This window comes from Chiloscyllium plagiosum, unplaced genomic scaffold (genome assembly GCF_037043375.1).
Source record: "Chiloscyllium plagiosum isolate Xiang-an unplaced genomic scaffold, Cpla_swu_hap1 HiC_scaffold_30, whole genome shotgun sequence".
Taxonomy (NCBI): Eukaryota; Metazoa; Chordata; class Chondrichthyes; order Orectolobiformes; family Hemiscylliidae; genus Chiloscyllium; species Chiloscyllium plagiosum.
In genome coordinates, this window is record NW_028270168.1 from 24,319,985 (window position 1) to 24,339,349 (window position 19,365).

Below are 19,365 nucleotides of genomic sequence, written 5' to 3' on the forward strand. Positions count from 1 at the left end.
ACCCTCGATCTACAGTGAACCGTTGTGCTGGGAATCCAAAGTCTCCATTACCTGTCAGAACAACAGTTATTTAACAGTCTTGATTACATTTAAGACAACAAAAAAATGTTACAGCAGAGTTGCTGGGAACGTCCAGGTTTGTTTTGTTATTCGCATGGATATTCACAATTGTGGGTGTTTATTGGTTCCAATTTCCTCCCAGCCATGTGTGAGGATTTTGAATTGCCTGTTTGGTGCTATAATCCCAGGTTCCGTTCATTGTCTCTCCCTTTGCTCCATGTATTGGACTTGGCAACACCGCCAGAATGCAAATACATGGCATTGTTGTGGAGCGGGCCACCCGCTCCAGACAGGAGGGGTGGCCACTGGACTAAACATCAGAAGTCAGCGGAGGACACTTCTCTTTAGAACGCAGCACGGGCAGCCGTCGACTTTTACAGCAAGGAAACACTCATTGCAACCGAAGATGGACGCCTACTTAAATCCTAATGGATGCAGTCGACATTGACCGCGCCTCCTCCCCCCGGCGCTGCAATGGTAGAGGTAAAGTCGCTGTCTTGGTACCCGATACAATTGTGTCACTGGTGAAACCTTGCACAGGATGACGCGGTCTGGATGTGTGAATTACAAGGGAATTCCTGTCTTCTGACTTGATTTGAACCGAGCACCTTTTGCAGCTCACAAATATTGCTTTTCCCCCCTTTTATCGTTTCGTTTTCGCTCGGGTAAGAGGCACAATACTTTTATCTTTTTTTGCTAAAAACAATTATTGAATGATAAACTTGCATGAATTGTGTTCAGATTGTCAGATTTGGAAAGCAGTTGTCACGTTTATTTATTTTACCCGCCCCCCCAAGTATCAACGAAGACAATACTACCTCTACCATATCTCCCTGTTACGGCAGTCACATAACCGACCGGTTTATTGTAATCCAATTTCTGTCAGTTTCATGAATACAGGACAGCGTTTCCCCTGCTCGGATTAATTCAGAAGCGAGTCAGCAAATTGTATTTAAATATCACAGGGCCAACTGGTAGTAAGCAGGGAGATTGCGAAGAAGTAATTGCAAAAATGCAGGCTTTTTTAAAATTAAAATTGAGGCTAAAGTTTAAAAGAAATCGTTCCTCCTCCCCACCCTCCAACAAATTATGTTATATGGAATAGCTCCAACTAAAATTTGAGTTCTCCTTAGTGACTGTGTGGAAATCACATGCATTTGTACATCATGTGATTTAAGTCCCGTCCCCCCCCCGTGTGTGGTGCTGTGTTAAATGGAGAGAGAAAAAGAAAAAAAAAGAACCGCGTCAGGACATTTTTATAACCGCGTCTTGGCGTTAAGGGTCTTTCCAGCTCTTGAGTGAAGTTGCTTCGTCTGACTAGTTGTATTATTTTATCTCGGGATGTTGTAATCGTCTGTCCTGGACATAACACCGTGTTCACTGCCCGTCACTTTGTTTAATTTTAATAGACTTTTTAAAGCAATCTTTGTGTTTACGGTACAGCGACTGGAAACGACCTGACCCCAGTGCTGACGCGACACCCTTTTTTTATTGCGATATGTCGGAGTTATTTTCTTCCCCATAATTGGCATCACCACTGCACACTGGAACTGTAAATATTGGTTCATTCCACATTTCCAGCTGTTTCTCGAAACTCAAACTTCCCCCACACGCCCAGTCGATTTTCTTTGTAAATATTTGTTCTCGGATGTGAGCTCTTGAGGCCAGTAATAATTGGGATTTTCCTGGGAGGCCGATTTCCTGGAAGAGTCCGTCAGTTAATTTCCCATTTCCAAAAAAAGGTTCAGTTTGGACATGTTGCCGCCTCGGCGGATATGCTCTTGAAGCAAATACTGGGCCAGTGTAACTATTTTTACCTCAACCTGTTTGAGGTAATATTAACATTATTATTCTATTAAGTCGTGTTCTGTTTGTTTCAAATAGTTAGCACACCTCAAAATTATTGTACAGTATCTGAAGAGTTTTGAGAGTTGTGATAAATGAGTATATTTAAGGAACCAGTTTGTAGAGGTGAATGCAAAACACTGAAAGGGGATTTCGTAACAATGTTAATGGAACCACCCATTCTCAAACAGAGACGCGTTTTATTTAATGCCTTTTGGCATCTTATTACACCTCTGCACTGCTTCAAGAAAGCATCTCACCACCACCACAAATGCTGGCAACTGGTGACGCCCACTTCCCTTGAACATTTTTTTTAAAAGGGATGCCTCAGAAGCTTCTCTGGCAGAGGTACTTTAGAAGTTGACTTGGTGTTAGAGGAAACACGCAGCAAGCCCCTATATTTGAACTACACAATGATCGGGTAATCTATTTTAGGGATAATGTTTAGCAGATCAATGTTGGCTAGGATAGCAAGGATAACTTCCCCTGCTATTTTTCAAAATTGTGTCATTGGATCTTTAACACCCTCCTCAGAGGGTGGATGTTGCTTTGCTTAATGTCTGCTCTGAAAGATAGTGCACTGTCATTAGTACAGTCTCAGTATTGCATTGTTGTAGTGGCCTAAATTTTAAATATAGCTACCTGACTTACAATCTGGCACTGTGGTTGAGGTTGCTGGTTAAATGTTAAGATATTGCTTAGAAGGGATATGTGTAAAGAAAGCTGCAGTATTTACTTGTCTTTCTCCAGTGTTTTTCAAATTTCTAGAACTATAGGCTTCACTTAGAAGCCTTCTGTCTTTTGGAGGATATTTTTAAAACAGAGTGTTTGATTAAGCTGCCTATGAATTGGTGCATTCTAATATGTTGTTTGAAATTTTCTTTCCGGAAGAAAACCCACCATTGTTTTGAATACTGGCCCCATTTGTGGGGAGATCTTTTCCAACACTCACTGACCCCTATAGGGGACAGGGAAAGATGCTTTTGAGAGAATATAAAGGTAATTTGATGATAAAAGGAACAACTGAAAAAAAAGTATAATGCAAAAGTTATCTTTGTGTTAAAAAACACACAACACCAGGTTATAATCCAACACGTTTATTTGGCAGCACTGGCTTTTGGTGTGCTGCTCCTTCAGTAGGTGGTTGTTGAAAGATTAAGTTCCATCACTTGACTTTAACACATCTGGATAAGGGGCACAGATGTTTTGGACACTTTTTAAAATATTATATATTTTGTAAGAATATTTGCTTTTCTTTTCTAGAATTTCAGATTCTGGAACAGTACGGTATGCAAGGAAATTGATTCTTAAGTTGACTATTTTCTCCCATGGGATTGGCATCTGGGTGATGCTACCTGACATGATTTAGAAACTGCAGGGTATTGGTAGAAGTAGTGTGTGGTTTTTCTGGCCTTGATTAGAGAAATTCTGGGTCTGTGATAGCTTTGACTTTTCTGACTACCTTCCCCATTGCCCATGGGCAAGAAATCTCATCGAAGTACAGGGCACATTTCATACCTGAATTGCTTGACTGGTGAAACCAGTGAATATCTGAGATGTAAGGATCTGTTTTGAGCCTTGAACTGTGCTGCATCAGCACTTCTCAGCAAGATAATTATAAAGTTGCTAAAATTGTTTTTGGTGTCCTTGAATTAGAGAAATCGAAGGTGTGCAAGTAAATGTGATGACCACAAGTTCTCTTTCCTCCCCCATTGTCAGTCACTTGCTAACACTGGCTGTCTAAGTATTCACCTGAGTAAAGAGTGACCATTGACATAGTGGAGGGTGTGAAGTACTGTACTTTAACAGAAGGTTAAACTATAAAAACCTCTGCCATGATGCTACAAAAAGGATGTGTCCCAGCTGATAATACACAATGATTAATGGAGATCCCAAAGACACATATATAAAAGATAGTCCTAGAGATGTACAACATGGAAACAGATCTTTCAGTCCAACCTGTCCATGCCGATCAGCATTCCTAAATTGCTCTAGTGTCATTTGCCTACATTTGGCCCATATCCCCCTAAACCCTTCATTTTCATGTACCCATTCAGATGCTGTTTAAATGTTGTAATTGTACGACTACCATCACTTCCTCTGGCAGCTCATTTCATACACGTGCCACCCTCTGCGTGAAAAGATTGCCCCTTAGGTCTCTTTTATATCTTTCCTCTCACCCTAAACCTGTGCCCTCTAGTTCTGGACTCCTCCACTCTGGGAAAAATACCTCATCTACTTACCCTATCCATGCCCCTCATTTTATGAACATCAATAGAGTCACTCCTCAGCCTCTGACGTGCCAGGGAAACAGCCCCAGCCTATTCAGCCTCTCCCGATAGCTCAAACCCTCCAACCCTGGCAACATCCTAATAAATCTTTTCTGAATCTTTCAAGTTTTGCAATATCTTTCCTATAGCAGGGAGACCAGAATAGCACACAGTATTCCAAAAATGGTCTAGCCAACGTCCTGTACATCGCAACATGACCTCCCAACAACTACACTCAATGCGTTGACCAATAAAGGCAAGCATACCAAGCGCTTTCTTCACTATCTCATCTACCTGTGACTCCACTTTTAAGGAACTATGAACCTGCACTCCAAGGTCTCTTTGTTTAGCAACATTCCCCAGGACCTTAGCGAATCGGTCATGCTCTGATTCGCCTTTCCAAAATGCAGCACCTCACATTTACTTAAACTGAACTCCATTTGCGACTGAGCCTTGATTTATATTATCAGTTGACACATTACTATCACAGTGAATTCAAGGAAAGGCAAATTGGCAAAAGAAGTATCAAATTTTTTCACTAAGTTCTATTCCTGTTATAATTGTTGAGTGCTTTTTGAATGCATATGAAGTACAACACTAGCTCATCCAGCTTGCTCTATTTATAACTTCACAGCCAGGATCCATTCAGATAATTTTCATCTATTTCCTTTCCAGCTGTTTTTGACAATGTTCATTGGTAATGAAATTGTGCAGAGGTGGGAGTATTAGTCTGTCATAAGTGATAGTCGAAGCAAAAATTGAGCACTGTTCTTTGAAAATGTGCTTCATAAACTGAGAGAAATGAAAACTTGTTGAGAGGAGAGATTTTTATTGGAACATCACAAGAACTCCTTTTTTATTTAATTGGAGTGGGTTTTACAGAATATTTTCTTTATGGTTATAGCTCTGCTACCTGATATCCATTCATAATTGCATTGAAATAGCCTACAGTTATTGTTGTAGAGAACTGTCCATTTTTATCTACAAGACCCGTTTAGAATGATATTCAATTGAATAAACTTGTTTTTAAAGGCACTTCTGTGGCAGAAATGTTTTGAGTGAAAGTGCCTCAGCAACGCAAGCCTACCATGAGGTAGTATCATGCTGTTTAATAAAAGCAAATTTGGTGTGAATGCTAGAAATCTGAAATAGAAATAACAAATACTGAAGATATTCATTGGGCCTGACAACATTTGAGGACAGAAAAACAGCTGTTAACTTTGAAGTAACTGAGCTCGAAACATGTAACCCTCTTTCTCTCTCCACAGATGCTACCAGACCTGCTGAGTTTCTACAGTGTTTCCTGTTTTTATTTTAGTATCATACTGTGCCTCTGGAGTAGAAGTGGAATTTACAACTTGGATCAGGGCACAGTTACTGACAGTTATAACTGAGTTCACCATGTTGTTTGAGACAGATTGTGTTGTAACAAAGGAGCCATATTCAATGAATAGAAGCCACTTGATTTATGTTTTGTGATTTAACTGGATATGAGAGTTTGTGTTTATTAGAGAATCTGTTCAACTGATAACTATACCCTTATCCTACCAGACTATAATTATGTCAAAGTCTGTACTTTTGATAGGGGTTTTATTCTTTTTTGATGGTTGAAGTTGGGAACAAAAGATGATCTTTGGAATTTCGAGAGCTCGGGTCTGAATAATCCCATTCTTTAATAGTGCTAATTCGTCCTAAGTGTTTTGCTTTATGCATTTTAAATCGAACAGAAGTGGCACTTGTGGCACAGTGGTAGTGTGCCTGCCTCTGGGCCATGAAACCCATGTTGAAATCCCATCTGCTCCAGAGGTGTATAATAATATCCCTGAACATGTTGACTTAGAAAATATATTAAACTGCTTTTTTGTGTGTTTATATCTTTTGACCCAAAGTCTATGTCCCAACTGACAAAATGTTCTTTTGAGAGCCCTAGTACTATCTCACACCAAACTGAGGTACCAAATTTGTTTTTTTTTTGTGTAAAAATGAATAATATCCTTTTTTGTTTTATTTACTTAAGCAAAATGAAGTAAAATTAGTAAACTGTCATCCACTCGCTCCAATTACTTTTCTTCAGTTTAGTATCACTCTGTACCAATAGAAGATGATGGACAAGTAAGTGATTAGCTACTGTTTATCTTTTGCTGTTCTATACTCACCCTGGAGGAAATGATTTGTGAGTGATGCAATTTGGCATCAGAGCTATGAATCAGGGTATTATTTTGAAGTCTCTCCTGTTGGACTGGTGTTACCTTGTCAGAATTACAGTGCAAAGCCTGTTGATCTGTATCAAGGAGATTTACACCACTTATGTCAAAGTGATGTTAGTAGTGGTTATAAGTTAGAGGAAATTCCTGCCTGAATTGCTGGGTTTAAACACAGAGTTGAATGACAATAGTTTGTAAATAATAGATAATTGGGGCAATGAATAGAAACATCAGAAGTAGCAAATTGCAAGATGTCTTATGCCATTGTCATTAGCCTCCCAACCACAGGAGCTCACCATCATCTGTTCCATTGTGAAGAATTCTATTTGTGCCAGTAAACCAAATTGAAGAAGCTGCAGAAAGTTTGAGACATACTGCAAAAAATGGTGAGATTTATCTTCCTGCACACTCTCACTCCCCCACCCACCCACTTCACCACCATCCAACCTGTATTCTCTATATTTCTGTACTTATCTCTAATTCATCTTATTTATTCTCTGCTCTTCCTCTGCTTTTCTCATTAAGGAGACAGTTATCCAGTGAATTCCCTGATGAGCTGCTGACCTCATCATTCGCAGCTCCCTCTCCCAATAATATGCTGCAAAACTACTTTTTCGAGCTGAGAGTAAAGAAAAAAAACAAGAACAAATTGAGTGTTCCGTGAGAAACCCTGTTCCAGCAAATTCTTAGCAATCCTTTTCTTTCCCTCTGTCGTTCTGCTATACCTTGATATGCCCATTGTTGACTTCCTGTGCCCCAAATTTATGGCACTTTGTCACAAAGCTGCATATCTTATTTAAAGGATATTGTGTATGGATGACATTATTGATTTTTGTTTTTGCATTATATCTCAGGGAAGGGTATGTGATATTGCCATTACCAATTAGCACTTTTTGTTGTGGAGCATAGGAGACTGAGGGCGACCTTATAAGAGGTCTATAAAATCATGAGAGGCATAGATAAAGTAGATAGCAAAAAGGTATTTCCAATGTGGTGGGGTGGAGGGTTTAAAACTAGAGAGCATAGATTGAAAGTGAGAAGGGAGAGATAGAGAAGGGTCCACAGGGACAATTTTGTCAGAGGGTGAGTGTGTCTGGAATGGACTGTTAGAGGTAGTGGTGGAGGTCAGTATGGTGTTGTCATTTTAGAAACATTTGGACAGGTACATGGATGGGATAGATACAGAGAGATATTGGCCAGACGCAGATAAATGGGACTCGATTAATTATGAGAACTGGACAGCATGGACAAATTGGGCCGAAGGGTCCATTTCCATGCTGTAAATATCTATACACTATAAATGACAGCCTTCTCTTTGTTTAATTAGGAACGTCCCTGGAATAGTTTTTTTTTAAAAATGCTGTTCATTCACCTAGTTCCATTCTCGACTTCTTTCAGAGAAGAAATTTAATAAATGGTGTCACACTGTGGCTCAGATCGTAGCACCCTCCACTCTGAATAACCAGGAACTAGGTTCAAGTCTCACTACAGAACTTTAATGCCACCATTAAAGCTGACACTTCAGTGTGGTGCTGAGCAGTACTGCTCTGTCAGAAGTGTCATCTTTCAGAGGAACTGTTAAACTGAGGCCCCATCTGCGTGTTCATCGGGATGTTAAAGATTTCATGGCACTCTTTTGAAGAAGAGCATGGGGTGTTATTCCCAACCCCCCATCAACATCACAAAAACAGATTATCTGGTCTTTATCACATTTCTGTACGTGGGAGTATGCTGAGTGCAAATTGGCTGCCACATTTCCTATGTTAGAACAGTGATTACATTTCAAAGTACATCATAAAGCACTTGAGACGTCTGGTGGTTTTGTCAAATGTTATATTAACGTGTGATGCAATTCGTAACATTTGCATTCATTAGTACCATGTGAGTCAGCAGTGTGTGAAAATTGTAACTTAAGGAAGACTGTTCCAAGAGGTTGTTAACTTTGACTGTTCAAAAGTATTATTTATGTTTAATACTGCCTACAAGCAAGGGCATGAATTCTTACAATTTTTAAAAAATAGATCTCTCAAAGTGTTAAAGATTCACCAAACAGTGGTCTGGTGGTTACAGTCCGGTTAGAGATAGTGGGGGGATTGACAAAGATGCAAAAGTAGGCTCATGCAAAAAGAATATGCTGTTAAGTTGTGTAGGGGCTTGGGGAGTGTCACAAGAAGTGCCGAGTAGCCCTGTGCAGTGAGGACGCTTGAGGTTCTCTGAGCTAGTAAGTGCAGGTTAGCGTTGGAGTAAGGCTCAGGAAATTCCTGGAAGTTATGAGGGAAACCTGAGAGTGGATGGTACTTCAGTGCCACCGAGAGTGAGGATTGCAAAGCCCCTGGATGTACCTGCGTAACATTAGAATTCTGGGTGAAGAAAAGAGACAAGTGGCAACACTAGCTTGGTAAAGCTGAAATTGCGATGATGAGTAAGTACTGGATTACTGCAGGAACCAGGAGAAGAGCATAGTCTGAGGAAAAGAGGATGAAGAGCTACAATATGAGAAATTGAGGAGGTAATCAATAATGGTGTGGCTTTTGAGTGAGTTCTGAAGTTGAGCCTTCAAATTGAGAAGAATTGGAATCCTTTGTCTGGTTTTGATAAAAATTGTTGAACCACAGTGCCATTAACATTTGGATTAGTTGAGAAATCCAAGAAGTTTGACTTGATTACATTTGCTGTTTGATGGGCTCCATGAGATGTTCAACCACAGTTAGTCTGTTACTGACATTTACCTCCAGTTAAATCTGGAGGTGCATCTTGGTTGATGACTAGAGTGTGGTGCTGAACAAGGCCAACAGTGTGGGATCCATCCTCGTACCGACTGTGGTAGTTCATGGAGACCTCAGTCCTTGCTGTGTCCTATTCTTTTGGAGTAACTATCCTCTGCTATAATGAACTAATCATCTATTTTCTAACTGAGAGATACTTAAATTACTTGTAGACTATGGATCCGTGTGATTTGTGGATATTATATTCTGTATACAGTAGATGGTTTACTGCTCTAACTTTGTAAAGTTTGTTGCAGTTTATTCAAAACTTTGGAGTATTGAGGCATTAGTCTTTTAGATTTTACATTTTTGTCTTTTTTTTCAAGTTGTTGCTCCTTTGTCTCATTGTAACAAATTTGGTAGAATAGTTTGGATCATAAATGCGAATCTTTCCTTTTCACTCCTGCATTTCCATGATGTGGTGAATCCTACCTGACTGAAGTGACTGTGATTCTGATGTATTTTGCCTGTAAAGGGGATATCCTGAGATTGTGGAAGATGCTACAAATTAAAAGTATTCTTTCCATTAGATCAAACTAAGTGGATGGCTATTCTTTAAAGAAAGAAAATCTCCAATTTGCTGCTTGCAGTTATAAAAATAGAACCTATGCTTCCTGAATGAACGTAGTGCAGGATTGATGAATGCTAGGGCTTCGAAAATAGGTTAACTTCTTCATCTGAGCGCGAGGACCTTGATCTGTTGGTTTGGAGATGGCGCATAAACAGGGCAGTCAGTTTTCGGCTGTAAAATACATGAAGAACAACCCTTTTTTTTTTCATGGTGAAATAAATTAAATCTGTTGTACTGAATATTTTCTTTCAGCAAAGTCCTGGAAAGTAAGTTGCCAAAGTGGCTTTTCCCAATGAAAATGGCAGTGAGCAATTCTCAAAGCAAATGCAAATGAATTCCAACTGCAAAATTGATTTTTCTTTTATAAGTTTTATAGCAAATTATCTTGCAGTATTGGCATTATGTCACTGTCAACTAGAGCTTTGTGGCAGTTATTAAAAACTTGTTTTGACTCTACAATTGGCAGAGACATGGCTTGGATTGAAGCTTGCTAATTGGATATCTTTGGGAGCAGGGCAGCAGTACTGATCAGATAGTTCTTTTCAAGAGCCGGGCCAGTCGTAGTTGTGCTGATTTGCCACCCAAGCTCTGATTCCTGAAAAGGAGATTGAATCCTGTGCTAACTGGACATCTAGCCAACCAGCCAACCAACTGCCCAAACTCCTGGCTATAAATGCCCTGAGTGGAATTGGCTTTGCCCAGGTTTAGCCAACTCTGTGACCCAACCTTTAATTTGATACTGAAATGATAATCTCAGAGCAGTGATGGGATATCGGAAATCTAAATTGTCTCCGGATACATTAGTGACTTGGATCTGAAATATATCATTGAGTGGAGGAAATTGTTCTGTGTCTAAATGCACTGTACTTAATTGGTTGAAGTGGAAAGTGTTACGTTCTTTGGCACTAACATACTGTACCTTTTTTGAGTCTCAAAATTCGTAAAAAGGACACAATGTTAGACTTAAATCCTGATAGTCACAAATGGCAGAATTGCCACTTTAGGGAATGAAAGTTTTACTGAAGTAGTATTTCTAACATTTCTACAAAAAACATATTTACAGAATTAAACAACTGATCTGTAGGGCTGTCTTCTAGGATGTTCCTTTTAAGACTTGTGTTCCTGCACTGAGTTAAGTGGCACTGCATGGAAATCCCTGCAGTAATGGAAAGGACTGAATTCAGTCTGCATGAATATAGGACTAATGGAGCTCACTTTCAAAATGAGAGAATTTGTTTTATTTAGTATCAAACTTGTTGCAAAAGAAAAAGTCCTGCCAATATAGTAACTAACTGTACCTTTCTAATTGATATGTTAAATCCTCAATAGTCTGGAAAATAAAACTGCATGAGTATGTTAGCAGCCGAGTGTGACACTGGAAGAGTACAGCAGGTCAGGCATCATCCGAGGAGCAGGAGAATTGGCGTTTTGGGCATAAGCCCTTTGTCAGCTCTTGCCTGAAACATTGACTCTTCTGCTCCTTGGATGCTGCCTGACCTGCTGTACTCTTCCAGCACAACACTCTTGACTCTGATCTGCAGTCCTCACTTTCTCCTGAGTATGACAGCGGTTTTCATTCTGTGTTTGTAAAACAATTTAACTCATTGTTCTAACACGTGCAGGCAAACATTTCAATTTATCTAACATTGGATCTTTTGTCTTAAAAAAGATGGCTGTTTTTGCATGTTTGTTTGTATTTATGGTTGTGTAGGGTTTGAGCCAGGCAGTGGAACAGCTTCAGTTTTGGCCAGCTTGGATCAGCATCAACAAATCCCAAGAGAGATTTAAAACAAAGTAGGCAGGAACAGATCATACAGTCCATCAAACCAACCTGACAAAGCCTGAAACAGCATCATTTGACACCTTTTACCAAACAGAAATGTATAATGGCAAAATCAAAATTAAAATGGAAAGCCAATTGGGGGAAGAAATTTCTGATTTCAAGATTGTAACTAAGGGGCCAGACAAAGTTGTGTGTTTTCATCACTTGGTCATAAAAGGAGGATTAAATTTGGGATCTCTGCCCTTGCCACAGGTTCACCAAACCCCATGAAAAGTATAGGCTGTAGAGCTAGCTGTCAGCTCACAAGTCAGATTTTAGTTCAAGAAACCCACTATTACTACTTTTTTTTTTAAAAGATGTGAGAGATTGTGTTGGAGAAGAGGATATTCCAGAGCTTAGCGCCTTGGCATGTAAAGGCACAGCCAGTAATAGCAGGGAGACTAAAATCAGGGATGCTCAAGAGGCTAGAATTGGCAGACTATAGCTTTCTGTAAGGAGATTATAGGTCCAGGGAGGGCTGAGGGTGTGGAGGGATTAAAAAATCAGAACATGGATCAGGCATGGCTTAACTGGGAGCTATAGGTGAGAAAACACCAGACTAACCAGTGAATGGGACTTGGTTCAAGATAGAGTTTTGGATAAGCTCAAGTCTACTTTTGGGAGAAGTTGTTAAGTTGGCCAGGAGAACATTGAATTGATCAAGTCGAGGAGTAGTAAATACTTCCAGAGTTTAAGCAGCAATTGAGCTGAGGTAGGGCCGATTTATCGAGGTTATGGAAGAAGGTGATCTGCATGCTGACAGATGTGCAATGGGAAAATTATCTCTTAACTTGATGTTGTCAGCAGTCTGGTTCGGCTTTGAGAGAGTTCCCAGGGTGAAGGTTGGAGTGGATGAGAGAGCAGAGTTTGTGGATAGAAGATTATAATGGGCTGTGCTCGACAAAACCTCGCTGGTATAATTTCGATGAGGGTCCTGGTGGGTTTCTGTCTGAGATCTAGAGAGTTATCTTGTGCAGTTCTCTGCTGATCTTTTCTTTGAGAATACACCATGTTGCTTTGGCATCCCACTTGGACTATCTTGTGACTACTGTCGGCAAAGTACTCACCATTGCTGGGAGGTTTGCTACTGGAACCATTTAAAGACCAGCTGTGTGCCTGGCCAAGCGATGCCAGCCACAAATAGCTCATCACTGCACATAATAGGAGGGAAATGGATGGCATGTGGGTGGCATGGGTGACTCATTGTTGGAAATAAGCTCCATTTTATAAATGGGATGTTGCTACTTTACATCACCTGTCTGACGATGTAACTACAGCTACAAGAATTAATGTACACAGACTATCCATCCCTAGCCCCATGCCATTGTTAGAACCCTGTCCAATGGAGTGCTAATCTTTCCCAAATGCTTGGCATGGCACAAGATTGTCATTATGCAATGTGGGCACATGAATTGCTGGAAAGTCTTTAAACAGATTAAAACGTTGCTTTTTTTAAAAATTGAATAACCGGACAAATGGGAGAAAAAAAATTCAAAGGCTACATTTGCTTCTGGGAATAAATAGCAGCTGCTTGCTTTGCGAGCAGCAACAAGTTAACAGACCATGAATGATCACTTTATCCAGTTCTGATCAATTGGAAATTGGTGTCAATGAAGTCCTGTTGGGTCTTTTTCACTTGACAGTACACCACTTGTTCATGCTGAATGTGGTATTAACCCTGCCCCTTTCCCAATCTTCGGTGTTTATTGGATCCACTCATTGTCTGCACCAGTGATGCAGAGCACCACATTCAAGGATTATGCCTGTTGTACTACAGTGAACCCTCCTCTACAGGAGGCCGATCACCTGCCTCTCTGTGGCCCTGGAAGAACTAGCTGAATTGTGTGGTGTTTGACCTCAGTCAGGAGGTTGCATGACCGAGTCATCAGCCATGGTTTGCAGATGGTATCTTTATTTTTTGGGAAACATCTTTGTATAGCATCTGGCCTCTGGGACAAAGCAGGGACATGAGTCAAGGATATAGGCTTCATGGTAGCTTTCAGGATACATGATGCAGACCTCTGAGATGCAGTATCAATAATCCGAGATGACTTGTACATTGAAATGGAACCCTTTTCCTGTGGATGTTAGCTGCATTATTGTGTGGCACTGTCAACATGACGTACACAGTCCATCAGGACCTACACCTGGGTAAGCCAGCTATGTTGGCAAAGCCCTCTGCTCGAGTTGCTGCATTGACCTGTCACTCGGGAGACCAGATGAAGTGGTGTGAATGTCAGAAATTGCATCAATAATTGCTTTATATTTGTGGGTTGAGGATCGAGTTTCCACATTGTTTCCCTGTGGATCTATGAAAGCAGCCTGTCGCAACTGTCACTTGATAGCCAATAGGAAAGGACAGCCACCCACTCCAGTTGGCACAGTCTGTCCCATCTCCACATCCTGTGGGGGTCATTCAGCTGCACCACCTTCATGGGGAGGCTGTTTGGCAGCTCCTGGAGGTTGTTACTGGTCCTGGGTCACTGACACATTGATTCCTCCTCAATATCCATACATCTGTGAAAGGATGCCTCACAGGTGGATGTATTCCACCTGCGGCTGGATTCTACGGTTACTAAAACAGTTCTTTAGTCAGCATATCACTCCAATGATAGTCCAGCATAGTCTTCCATTTGTACTGGGTCTTGCAGAACTCCCAAAAAGGAGTAGCATGGAATACCTCTCCATGGATTTGTTTGATACGGGACCTATTCTGATGTATGCCACACAAGATTATAAATGCAGTATGATTTAATGAAACTTTGTCTCCACTCCAAATCCCCACATTACTGAAGGAGGGAAACACAAGTACAGTGCGTATCCTCAGACAGGAAATTCCATTTACACCATCCACTGCAGATGCGGTGGCAGCTATTTATCAATAGTATTGTGCATTTAGATGAGGGTAGAACACAACATGGCTTATGCTTTGCATTGAGTTAAAAATCACATCACCAGATTATAGTCCAACGGGTTTATTTCGGAGCGCTGCTCCTTCATCGGGTGGTTGTGGAGGTTAAATTCATGCTCACAGAATTTATAGCTAAAGGTGTCCAGTGTCATGGAGCTGTGATCCAGTGAATAATCTTAGGTTAAACCTTTCATCTTTTATAATGGGATATGCTGGGTTCTATTCTGTTCTGTGTGATTTTTAACTTTGTCCACCCTAGTCCAACACTGGCACCTCCAAGTCATGCCTTGTAGTGAGACATCCTTAAATATCTGACCACGGCAGTGACCTTTGATAATCTACCTTGGCTTTCAGTGAGGAGAACTCCAGCAATGACTATAACCCTTCCCGCCACCCAACCACCACCTCAGACTGACCTGGATGGACAGATCTGACTGATGAGTGACTGGACCCCTGACCAATCTCTGACTTAGCACTGATCTCCCCAGACTGGTTGGTCTGGCTGTGGCCCACTCTCCAGCAGTTAGTGGTACAAAGCCCTGTAATGCCCCAAGCAGACAATTAATCCTTCCCAAGTCTCCGGGCTGATATTGCTTCTTGTCCCTAACTGTGGGGACTGGTTGACTAATGACAGTTCTCCCAGGTTTGACTGAAGACTGACGTTTTCTCTCAGATTGAGATGTAGCCCTTTGGTTGAAGCCATATGCAGCTTGTTTACCACATAAACTGCTGGTACATGATGTAGGTGTGATGTTGACATAGCATGGTACTGTACAGCAACACGTCCACCTCCCTGACGGATCACTGCCGATAGCTGTGACAATCTGTCTGGCTTTGTGTTCGCACTAAAAGGCGCAGCAAGACAGAACTATCCTGAACCTGTAAGCTCTGAATGAGGCAGCAACGCCCAATGGCAAGGCAAGACAGAGGTACTTAGAGCACCCAAGTAGATTTGGTGCATAAGTGCTAAGAAAACAAAGAGCCCTAATATCCATCCTGCTCCATTGCATGAAATTTAATTTGAAGTGATTTATTATTGTCATGTGTACTGAGATACAGTGAAAAGTTTTGTTTTGCAGGCTATCCAGACAAATCATGTGTTACATTAGGGTAATAGAACACAAATGCAGAATATAGTGTTACATCTGCAGAGAAGATGCAGTGAGAGAGAGATCAACTCTAATATGAGAGGTCCATTCATAAGTCTGGTAACAGTGGAGAAGAAGCTGTTTTTAAATTTGTTGGAGCGTGTTTTCAAACTTTTGTGCCTTTTGTCTGATTGAAGAGGGTGGGAGGGATGAATTTGGAGATGCCAGTGTTGGACTAGGATGGACAAAGTTAAAAATCACACATCAGGTTATAGTCCAACAGGCTTCTATGGAAGCACTAGCTTTTGGAGTGCTGCTCCTTCATCAGGTGGTTGTGGAGTATAAGATCATAAGGTGTGAGGGGTCTTTGATTATGTTGGCTGCTTTCCTGAGGCAGTGGAAAGTATAGACTGAGTCAGTGGATAGAAGGTTGGTTTCCACGATGGACTGGATTGTGTTTACAACTCTCCCTACGTTCTTGCGATCTTGGCAGGGCAGTTGCCATGCAAGCTATGATGAATCTGTAAACGTTGGTAAGAGTCATTGTGGACATTCTGAAATTTCTTAGCCTTCTGAGGAAGTAGAGGAATTGGTGTGCTTTCTTGACTTAGCATTGATGTGGATGGATCAGGATAGACCATTTGTGATATTTACACCACTGATATAGACAGTGACGTGTCCTCCACTCCACTTCCTGCAGTTGATGACCATCTGCTTTGTTTTGCTGATATTGAGGGAGAGATTGTTTTCACACCATGCTCCTGCCTATAAATGGAGCAGGATAGGCAATAATGAAATATTAAGTGCAGATAGGCCTTTCGCTACTTACTAGCAAGATTCCCATTTTGCCATTCAAATCTTTGCTTAATCTTTCTCTTCCTCGGTCGAGTCTCGTTTTATTTTTATCTCGCTATATTTTCCCAACTGACTAGCCACTGTCCACGTCGTTCAGTGCCTGGAAAATCTCCACCCCAATTTCTGCTTATGAAATATGGGTAAGCTGTCTTGTATAATTTAGTAAACATGAAGGGATCAAGAGAGCTAGTGCTGAAATAAAGCTAAGTGTCATCACGATAGATTTTGAGATGGACCACTGAAAATATGTCAGAGGGGTATCATGTAGGAGAGAAATAGAAGAGCCAGGATAAAGCCTGAAGGGAGACTGGAGGTAACAAGACCGCTTCTGAAAAGAAAGAGTTTGTAAGTCATTCTCTGGCTGTGGTTGTGTACATACAAGTGTGGAATCAGCTGGCAATGGAGGATGGTGTGGTCAAAGCAGCAGACAAGATGAGGGATAATTTGCCTTAGTCACAATTGACATCCTATTTAAGTGTGACATTGATAAAGAGCCATTTCAACGCTGTACTGGGAGAGGAATTCATAGGAGTTGCAGGAAAGTAGAGTCTCAATTTGTGAAACAACAACACATTCAAGAACTTTGGAGAGGACAGAAAGATTGGAGAGGTTGTTTAGAAGTTGAGGGAAAGCTGATATTTACTTTTGAGATATTTTCGTGGTAGTCAATTGGAACGATTGATCTTTTGAAGAAAGAGGCCTTGATAATAAATGAGGGAGCCAGGAAGGGATGCTGGGTGGCGCGCACATCAGTGAGAAAGCTGGTCAGTGAAGCAGGAACTGGGTCCTGCTGGCAAGGTGACCTATGAGCAGGCATGAGAAAAGGTAGCACTACAGGGGTGAAGTGAGGAGGACAATTGACCTGGTAAACTAGCAGAGTGAATGGCAAGAGATAGAACATCTGATTTGATTCTCAACTGACAGCGGTATTAGCTCCTCATGACTTTGTAGACCTATCTCCGGCTGTTCTTGCACCACCAACCCCCAGCCCCATCTAGATGCGCACACTGGCAATGATCAACTAGGGTATACGTTTGTCTTTCAACTAATGCTATTTTAAAATTGTCAGCCAATCACTGAGTCTTTGTGCATATCTCTATTTTGATTGAAGTCAACCCTTTAAGCCTTGGAGTTGTTAAGGTTTCGCAACTGAAGACACAGTCTCTCCAACAATGATTTCAACTTGAACTCTTAAAAAGATATGCCATTTTGCATCTGCATGCAAGTTTTCCATTTACCTCATTTAACTTCCCTGAATTGACTGACACTAAATTTACATCTATACAATGCCTTTATTAGGGGTATTATTCTGTAAAGCATTCCATACTATCTGTGATACAGCAAATACTTAGTAAAAAGGATTAAAGGTCTTGTGTGGGAGATTTATTATGAAAGTTAAACTTCTTGCAGTAGGAATAAAAGTAACAATTATAGATACAGTGAAGCCAGGATTTAGAGAGAAATTGGATAGTTTTTATGTAAAGTTGGCCCAGGTAGGATTGGCTGATTAACCACATCCTGTGCTTTTAAGATTGAATTTAGCTAAGGCGATTAAGAATCATTCAATCATTAGTTCATTGAAGCTTATTTTAACACCGCATAGAGAGAAGAGGGAGATATTGCAAGCCTAAATGCTTTTTTTTTGGCATCTGATATAGTAGTGAAACTTCTTAATGCACAAAAGACAACTGTGGATGCTGAATCTGAGAGAAAAAAAATCCTAGAAGCTGCTGGAGAACCTCAGCAGGTCATCAGAACCAAGAAGTGGCGTCACTGAACCTGAAACGTTAATCCTGCTTTTGCTCAATAGATGCTGCCAGACCCATGTTTCTCCTCTAAACCTATCTGATATTAATACCTGCTCAGAATAACTAATAATGTTGGGTGTGGCTTCAGTCGAACATTTACAATGGAACAGGAGTGTCAGTTGAATTCCAGTATACTGCACTGTGGAATTATTGTAAAGATTTGTTTTTGAAAATTTAAGCAGACTTGACTTGTTTGGTATTAAATTTGTTCCAAACAAAGACATAGTGACATGACTGGTAATAGAATAATATTGCTCGTTACGGATTGACTGTACACTAGAAATGTATTTTCAGAATTAAATGTTCATGGAAAAGAAGTCCCTAGCTTCTCCAGTGGTTTAGTTGGTGAACATTCTGAGAGGAACTGGTAAAATTTCAGGCTCACTTTGCTCCAAGTTACTTGATCTAGAATACAACAGCCTGAAGGCTGTATGGAGCCATTGTGTTAGGAAGTAAAATGTCTATGTGGATCTCATGAATCTGATTGCTGTCCTGCGACATTTGCTGGAAAGTGTGTCTGTAGACGTCGGGGAAAGATATTATTATGGTTTCTCTTCATCTCCACTATAAGCTAACTTCCTATTTTCATGTATGAGGAATGGCCACTTGGAATGTATTGCAAGGGGGACAGTGCCTGTGTGGAACTAATGCCACACAGAATGCTGTCAACATTATGGAGGAGAAGATTAGGAAAGGATAGAGAATTTTCATTTCGCTAAAGGTTTGTCAAAACCCTGAGAGGTACCATTGACCAAAACTGAACTGGGCTAGTCGTATAAATATTGTGGCTGTAGAGCAGGTTAGAAGCTCGGAATACTGTGGCGAGTCACTCCCCTCCTGACTCTCAAAGCCTGTCCACCATCTACAATTCGGAAGTGTGATGGAATACTCCCCACTTGTCTGGATGAGTGCAGCTCCATCAACACTCCAGAAGCTTGACACCATCCAGAACAAAGCAACCCGCTTAATTGGCATCGCATCCACTCCCTCCACTCAATAACAGCAGTGTGCACTATCTACAAGATGCACTGCAGAAATTCACCCAAGATCCTTAAACAGTCCCTTCCAAACACACGTTCACTTCCATTTAGGAAGACAAGGGCAGTGATACATGAGAACACCACCATCATCATGTTCCCTTCCAAGCCACTTCTGACCTGGCAATA

General features: G+C 40.9%; 1 protein-coding gene across 8 annotated transcripts in view; it reads left to right on the plus strand.

The window, feature by feature from the left end:
- The first annotated feature begins 220 nt into the window (after nucleotides 1–220).
- LOC122563627 (fatty acid-binding protein, brain-like) overlaps nucleotides 221–19,365 on the plus strand; it is a 173,172-nt gene continuing 154,027 nt past the window's right edge. For 4 of the 8 annotated variants that reach the window (XM_087976815.1, XM_087976811.1, XM_087976814.1 and 1 more), the window contains exon 1: nucleotides 577–725. The gene's annotated coding sequence lies outside the window, so the exon portion shown is untranslated. The other 4 variants (XM_043717608.2, XM_043717603.2, XM_087976807.1 and 1 more) reach the window with 4 other exon arrangements.